This window comes from Galeopterus variegatus, unplaced genomic scaffold (genome assembly GCF_000696425.1).
Source record: "Galeopterus variegatus unplaced genomic scaffold, G_variegatus-3.0.2 Scaffold1362, whole genome shotgun sequence".
Classification (NCBI taxonomy): domain Eukaryota; kingdom Metazoa; phylum Chordata; class Mammalia; order Dermoptera; family Cynocephalidae; genus Galeopterus; species Galeopterus variegatus.
Window position 1 is genome coordinate 397,534 of NW_007727473.1, and position 8,103 is coordinate 405,636.

Below are 8,103 nucleotides of genomic sequence, written 5' to 3' on the forward strand. Positions count from 1 at the left end.
GGAAAGGAAAAAAAAAAAAAAAAAAAAAAAAAAAAAAAAACAAGATCTTGGTATGTAACCTTTCCACACTGATTTACCCTTTACATATCTGCAAATCTGCTTTCATTCACTTGTTCTGACAACTTCTTGTCACATAGTGTTTTAACATTGCAGAATGTAAGAGATGTATATATATTGTTGTTAAAAGTACTTGACCTGCTCTTTTAAGTGTTCTTCTGCCTTTGGCACCATTCAACTGTGTCTTTTACCTACAAAGGTGCTGATGTGAGGTCCAATGTTGGTCCAATGTTGGCATATTATATATTACCAGCACATTGTATTTAATACCCATACATTTTTGTGTGTGTACTTAGATTGCATAGGAAAAACGAATCTCTTTCCTTTGAAAAACACTGAACTATTTAAAAAAAAAACTGTCACAGAATTTTTATTACCTTAAATGTAGTATTCTTTGCTGCAGTTAGGTACGTTGATAATAAAAGTAGAAGCCAGGCTTAAGCTGTGGGTGTTGTGGCTGTTTGGGATTTCTATGTGTTATTACCACAAAATTAGATGCTCAAAACAAGACCTGCAGTTCTGCATTCCATTATTTTAGTTACCTGCAGTCAACAATAGTCTGAAAATATGAAATGGAAAATTCCAGAAGTAAACAGTTCATTAGTTTTAAATTGCATATCTTTCTGTGATGAAATATCCCACTATCCCATCTGTCCCTCCCAGGCTGTGAATCCTTCTTTTGTCCAGTGCACTCACACTGTATGTATAAGCTACCTGCCCCTTAGTCAATTAGTAGCCATCTTGGTTATCAGATCAACTGTGGTGATATCATAGAGCTTGGGTTTGGTACTACCCTAGGTTTCAGGCATCCACTGGGAATGTTAGAATATATCACCCGTGGATAAAGATGGACTACCGTATTTACTATCTCATGGTGCTGCTTTTCAGGAGGCTGAGTGGGTTTGGCTGGTTTCTCTCCCTGGTAATTCCAAAATCAAGTGTTTGCTGAGTTGGGCTCTTGTATGGACGTTTTGGGGAATAATTGCTTCTGAGCTCATTCAGGTTGTTGGCAGAATTCAGTTCCTTGGATTACAGGACTGAGACCCGGGGTCCTCGCTGGCTGTCAGCTGGGAGTCATTCTCAGCTCCTAGAGATTCTTGCACGTGCTCCCTTCATCTTCAAAGACAGTGATGGTGCATTGAATGCTTGTTGTACTTTGAGTCTCTCTGACTCACTCTCCTGTTACCAGCCAGGAAGAACTCTCAGTTCTTAAAGTCGTTTCAAAACATCACTTTGTACATGGTAAATACATACAACTTAAATGGTACTATTTTTTTTTTTCATTAAAAAAAGGTAGAGGTAGAAATATTTTTATTTTTTCCACTTTTTCACCATTAAATGTACTAATTTTTTCCTCTGGAAATTGAGAAGTGTTGCCATTCGTTTTTTGTCAGTGAAGATTCCAAGCAAGTCACATCTGCAGTCTTGTCACAACAAGGCTATAAAACCACAAGGCTGGCAGCCAATGCTGTGATCATACGTCTACAGAATAAAATGCTATTTTGATCGGATGTGCGCTCACTGGAACTGGGAAGAGAGTCTGCGTTCTCATGATTCTTGGTCATCTCCTTCCAAGGAACCAAGAGGAGACTCTGATTGCTCTAAGGGGAGTTGACTCAGAGGAACTTTTATGAACAGGCATTAAGTTTATAAACTCGCTGGTGGACACTTGAATACTGTTTCACATGCTTTACTTCCTGGTCCTTGAGAATCCCTAGTATCCCTCGAGGATATGGTGGAGGAAAATTATCAAATGGACTACATTTATTTATTACACAGTTTTCTAAATTCAGTCCAATTTTAGTTCCCTGCATGTTAAATAGCAAAACAGATAAGTACTTCAAAAAATTCACGGCAAGATTCAAACTATCTTTTAATTCTATTTCTCCATGAACATTTTGAAGCACCCTTGTATGTCCAAAGGGCTGTTGGGGTTCTGTTGACTCATAAAGCTCTTATGTTCTAAGACGTCAACAATCACCTAGTCCGAGTTTCCAAAATATAAGTTCCCAAGTATGAAACTGAGAGTGTAAAAACTACCAGAGGAGCTTGTGAAAAATATAGGTTTTTGTATACCACTTAACCCTGTCCTAATTCTTCAGAATCTCTTAGAATACATTGTTATCTGTCCAGAAAAACTCTCATTGTGATTCTTATGGTCAGCCAAATTTGAGAAGCATTGATCCAGTCTTCACTTTAAAGTTGAGCAATTGAGGCACATAGAGACTGCAATGAGTGTATGTCTAAGCTGGAACAATAAGCATGGATTTGTGTAATTCCAGGGCAGGACTCATATCGTGATTATAACTTCTAATCCAGATATCTTGCAGCTTTTTAATCTTTTTGTCTTTAATTATGTGGGCGCATCAATATCAGATAGTATTTTTTTGAACACTACGTACAGTCCTTACCATGAGTAATGTTTACACACACACCCCAACCATAAACACAAACCCAGGTATAGGCAGTAACCTGGATAATTAGATTTGTGGAAAAGACAATGAAATGACGACAGAGAAATGATCATGATATGTTTATTTATAATAGAAAAATAATGCTCAGGTCATGGCTTATGGTGAAGGAGAAATATATCACCAGGGCAAATATCAGTCATCACATTTGAAGAATATTTCTTTGTACAAATGAGTCTCTCTGGAATCTACAGCTGGAAATGGGGTTAGGTAAGTCCAGTCAGTGATACGTGGCTCACCGTACTCAGTAAAACTGTTGGGTTCAAACATTGTATGGTTTCCCACCCATGCAGTCAGCAAAATGTATTTTCCCTACTGATTGAGTCAGTCATCCACTTATCACAGTCGGCTTTGTTTTCATTCAGTGTCTTTAGTTTTTGTTAGTCACTTTACATTAATAGGGACTGCTGGCTATAGACAACAAGTAAAGATCAGAGTTAGCAGAATATTCATTAGATGTTGCAATTGATAGGGGGATCTTAGAGGCAAATCAGTCTGATCTCCTTATTCATTGGGTAAAGAAAATTAGCCTTAAGAGAGTGGAAAATCTTTTTCTCAAGACCAAAGATAAAAACAAATCTTCTTTCCTTAAAGCTTGGGTTTTATCTCTTTCACATAGAGCGCACACCTCTGCTCCCATTCCAAGCTTACTAGATTTAATTTTCACTGTGTTTCTTAGGACTTCTATCAGAATGCATTAGCTCAGATCTGCTGTTTTTCATGTATTCTTTCATTCATCTAATATATACATATTCAGTGTTTAATATTAATCAATCACAGTTCTAAACCCTAAAAACAGTGTTAAATACTTCACAGCAGAATTCCATTATTTAAAGAAAATGGCAAAAAGCCAAAATAGGGAGGAGAAACATATAATGCTAAGAATAATAATGCTGAGATCCTGAGTGTGATGAGATTTCTCTGACACGGATACTACAGGAAGTTTCGAGTATGAAATATTAGAATAAATATGATAGGAATAATAAGAAATACTTTATTTCTTTAGATACGTTATTCTCTCATTTTTTCTCCCGCCAACCCTGTGAGGTTGTTATTATCATCTTCATCGTACAGGTAAATGAACCAAGGCTGAGACAATTTAAGATCATGCGGCTTAAATTACTTCTTCCAACTATTTCCCATTAGCCTTCTAGAAAACCTTCCTGCCCCACAGCTTTTTCATTACATTCTTTACTTCTGCATTTCTCAGTGTATAAATCAGAGGATTTAACATGGGGGTGATAATGGTGTAAAATACAGCCACCATCTTATCCTCTGAAAAGGTAGTGTCGGGGCGTGTATACATAAAAGTGCAGGGAGCAAAAAAGATAATGACCACAGCTATATGGGAGCCACAGGTGGAGAGAGCTTTGCACCTGCCTTCGCTGACTGCTTTCTCAGGGACACCGGGATGATGGAATAGGAAATTAGCAAGACAACAAAGCTCCCCAGAGTAATGGTACCACTGTTGGCTGTCACAACAACACCAACAACATAGGTGTCTGTGCAGGCAAGTTTCAGTACAGGGTGAATATCACAAAAGTAGTGATCAATCTCATTGGGTCCACAAAAGGGGAGTTGGACTATGAGAGCCACTTGGATAATGGAGTGCAAGAACCCACCCACCCACGTCCCCAGAAACATTTTACAGCACCTGCCCCGGTCCATGATGGCCATATAATGTAGGAGTTTACAGATAGCCACGTAACGACCATATGCCATTACAGTAAGGATGAAGATCTCAGTGCAGCTGAAGAAATGTCCCACAAAGAGTTGCAACATGCACCGCACATAGGAGATCCTTTTGTTCTTTGCTAACAGGTCAACAATCATCTTGGGGGCTATGACCGAAGAGTAACAAATGTCAGTGAAAGACAAGTAGTTAAGAAAAAAATACACAGGAGACTGGAACAGGTTGCTCAGGCAAACTGTCAGCATCATGAGATTTCCCAGAAGGATGAGTGTGTAGAAGACAGAAAACACCATGAAACAAACTTCTTCAACCTCTGGGTTCTGAGAAAAACCCCAGAAAATGAATTCAGTTACATTGTTTATTTGTCTCATTGAATAAATCGAGGAGGTAAAGTTCCGCAGAAGCAATTAAAATACCTGAAAGAAACAAAGAAAGGACTAACGGCATGTATTTCTAGCTCTGAACCAACGGATAATCACAGTAGTTACAAATGCAAAACTGGGTACTTATTGCTGATTGGCACGCACACTTAAATAAAATCAAGTGCATTTATTCTGATCATCTTACCTCAATATAATATAACATTCATTCACTTCAGATGCGGATCAAAGTTCAGAGAGACAAAGCAAATTCCCTAAATCTTAAGTTACCGAGCATCTCTCCTCCGTCAACTTATATGTATTTTTTTTCAACTGCTGCCAAAATTTACTTAGTTCTTCTTTTGTCTGGGGTGCTCAACTTAATTTTAAAAGAACTTCTGTGTTTGGAGATATTGTTATGTTTATTGGTTTGGAAATGTTTGCTGTATTTTGACCCAGAAGTTAACGCGTATGCTCACATTTCCGTTCTCAATGGTGCCAAGACTCATCATCACATCCAGTCATGAGGACTTGGGTCATGGGGACTGGTGACAGTCTCCTCCTTATGAAACTCATATCTTTGTGTATGTGACTTATTACCCCCAACCCTATTTGATCTCCATCTTTTGTAGTCAAGACGTGGTGTGGTGTAGTAGAAAGAGGAAAGAAATTATGCGAACCTGATTCTGCAGCGGCAGTGCTTGTAACCCTGGGAAAATCATTTAACTTCAGGGAGCCTCCTTTATCCCCTTTGTGAAATGACAGTTTCCATTTCACTATCTCCTATCACATTAGTGGTTATTTCTGCCATGAAATTAAATCACTTCTGTTACTGAGAGAGAGAGATAAGAGAAGATAAAGCACCAAAAGAAACGTGGAGATGAGGCAAGAAGCCCTGCTGGTTTGGGAAGGAGGGAAAGTGAAGCCTCAGGTAATTTCTCCATCTTCGTACTCAGAGGACTGGATTCCCCAGGAATTCCCTCAGTTTTATTTTAAACATTTGTCTGTTAACTGAAACACAGAAAAAAAAGAAGAAGAAGAAGAAGAAAAGCAGGGCTTTGTCCTTTAATCCCATGCATCCTTCTAATACTTCAAATTTCATGCTAGTTATACTAGTTCTCCCAGCCTGGACGAATTAAATATTTCTGGAAGACATTGTCACTGAACAGTAATTTGAATAAGATTAGGAAAAGAACAATATTTATTTAAATGGATGAATCTTTAGAGGTGGAATTTCAGGCACTCCATTGGGGTCACTGGCATGTTTGGGTGGAAAAGGGTATGTGGAATAGTTTTGATTAAAAGGACTTCTGGGTTCTTTCTCAAATCAAAGCCATAGATATAAATAATCCCTCTATAGATTGTCCACCTGAGACCACATTCCCTCAAGATCTATCCAGTTTAGTGCTTGCGGTTCCTTCTGAACTCTGCTTCCAGCTTTCCTTTGTAGCGACATTGTGCCTGGCACTTCCAGCTTTTGGGAATCTACAGGACTGTGCTTCCACAAATCTGTATGTTAGTGTCAGTAGAGCAGTTACTACAGGTGTGCTTTCTCTCATGCACTACAGAATAATGATAATAATAGTGGTAATAATAATAATAGTAATATTATAATTCAGATACAAACTGAAGCACATCCTGGGCATTTACATGTTCATCCCGCTTTGGTCTTCCACCAAATTTTAAAAAGAACCCTTCACTTTAAGGGAGCTCAAATCAGAGGAGATTTTGGAAACTGGTATTTATGTTGTTCGGCTTTCATCTAAAAGGAACTGGATGTTTACACATGATTCATATATAACATGATATCAATAAATAATTCATTTGGAAGTTCTAAATAAAAGTTACATTGGTTATAACATTCAATTTAGTTATAGGCCCTAAAGAACATTCAGTAAAAGACTAATTGTTTAAAATGTGAAAGAGATGAATAACCATAGATTTAGAAGTATATTGTCAAATTAGATTGAGAAGGCTGCTGGTAATGGCATCTTAGATGATTTCCACTGAGTAGGGCATATAGACTACTGAAAGGATAGAATAAAATATGAAAGTATGAAAAAAAACATATCTTAATGAGAGCATCAGCAAACTACAGCCAGTTAAGAGCAGTTTCTAACAGCAAAGTGATACATTTTGAGATGAAAAGCAGGATTACCGCTGAAAGTGAAGGCATAAGGCCAAAAACATGTATACAGTTCTCTAGAAACAACATCTTACAGACTGGTGTGGCAGGGGTCAAAAAGAGAGATTCTGACCTCTATTCCAATCAATTTTTCACTTTGTGGAAAGTCAAAAAGCACCCGAACATCTACATGTGTAACTAAGGCAAGAAAAGCCTGCAATTGTTCTTTTGCAATGGTGGCAATGGTCATGTCAACATGAGGATCATTCTGAGGTCAGGTGTCAATTGCCTTGTGTAGCAAACTTTTTGCACTGAAACAGTATTTTTTAAAAAGCTACCTGTGGATCAGCTATTAGGTCAATACAGTGTAAAAAAACTTATTTTATATATTTCAAGCATAATTTACACTAAGCCAAGTTCAAAAGCCAGCCAGAATTTCAGAGAGATGATCGAGATATCTGAGGATGATTTGTTCTAGAGCCTTTTCCTGAGAGACTGAGCTATACTTTTTATGGCCACATAGACCTATATGTAAAGGGAAAGTAAAAATAACCCAAAGTTGGAGATTCAGAGAATACATTCCCTAATATGCATTCAGACCATAGGCACACACGCAGATGCAAAAGTGATCAGGAGATAAACTATACCTTTCTCAGTCTGAAACTGAGATGTGACTCTCCTAAGGCACTCAGGAAACTGCAAGCCTGGAAATTGGTTGAAGGTGGTACCAGACTTATGCTCTAAAAGCCTATTGGAACAAAAATAATATCTTGATGAAGACTAAAACAAATTGAAGGTCTCAACTTATTTTCAGACATGGGCTTTTGAATGCAATATCTGGTACATAGAGAAAGCTTATGTACATTATGAGCTGAGCAATCAATGAAAGACAAGGTGAAATACCATGTCAACATGAGCATCATTCTGAGGTCAGGTGTCAACTGCCTTGTGTAGCAAACTTTTTGCACTGAAACAGTATTTTTTAAAAAGCTACCTGTGGATCAGCTATTAGGTCAATACAGTGTAAAAAAACTTATTTTATATATTTCAAGCATAATTTATACTAAGCCAAGTTCAAAAGCCAGCAGAATTTCAGAGAGATGATCTGGGGATGATTTGTTCTAGAGCCTTTTCCTGAGAGACTGAGCTATACTTTTTATGGCCACATAGACCTATATGTAAAAGGAAAGTAAAAATAACCCAAAGTTGGAGATTCAGAGAATACATTCCCTAAAATGCATTCAGACCATAGGCACACACACAGATGCAAAAGTGATCAGGAGATAAACTATACCTTTCTCAGTCTGAAACTGAGATGTGACTCTCCTAAGGCGCTCAGGAAACTGCAAGTCTGGAAATTGGTTGAAGGGGGTACCAGACATGTGACCTAAAAACCCA

The 8,103-nt window shown here is 37.9% G+C and overlaps 1 pseudogene; it reads right to left on the bottom strand.

Moving 5' to 3' along the window:
- Positions 1 to 3,642: 3,642 nt before the first annotated feature.
- LOC103593526 lies at positions 3,643 to 4,592 on the bottom strand (annotated as a pseudogene).
- Between the last annotated feature and the right edge of the window lie 3,511 nt (positions 4,593 to 8,103).